Below are 511 nucleotides of genomic sequence, written 5' to 3' on the forward strand. Positions count from 1 at the left end.
GGAATACCAGGTGCTGTAAGCTTTTTCACTCCTCTTTACAAAAGCAGAGGGCGCTGCTGCTTTTTCAGTGGACACCGACAGGGTGGGAAGGATATAGCTAGATCATGACTTGCCGGTATAGAAATGACACAAATCCAGTTAAATGATGGCTTTCATCATTCCTAAGCTCATCGATCATTTTCTTTTCAATTTTATGCTAACGTATTCTACATTTCAACAGTAAATATTAATATTTTTACTGCACTACATTTGTGATCCTTATAGCCACTTTGTACATTCTGATTTGACATTTAAAAGCTGTGAGTGTGTCTGGAAATCTGCAGGCGCTCCCTGTATAGACGACAGAGCAAAGCGTGGTGATATAGTATCTTTAAAAGGACCTTTGGTAGGCACAATATTTGCTTACGGCCATACCACCCTGAACACGCCCGATCTCGTCTGATCTCGGAAGCTAAGCAGGGTCGGGCCTGGTCAGTACTTGGATGGGAGACCGCCTGGGAATACCAGGTGC

General features: G+C 43.6%; 1 pseudogene; it reads left to right on the forward strand.

The window, feature by feature from the left end:
- Nucleotides 1-400: 400 nt before the first annotated feature.
- LOC129088707 (5S ribosomal RNA) lies at nucleotides 401-511 on the forward strand (annotated as a pseudogene; the record flags this gene model as incomplete).

Source organism: Anoplopoma fimbria, unplaced genomic scaffold (genome assembly GCF_027596085.1).
Source record: "Anoplopoma fimbria isolate UVic2021 breed Golden Eagle Sablefish unplaced genomic scaffold, Afim_UVic_2022 Un_contig_3096_pilon_pilon, whole genome shotgun sequence".
Lineage (NCBI taxonomy): Eukaryota > Metazoa > Chordata > Actinopteri > Perciformes > Anoplopomatidae > Anoplopoma > Anoplopoma fimbria.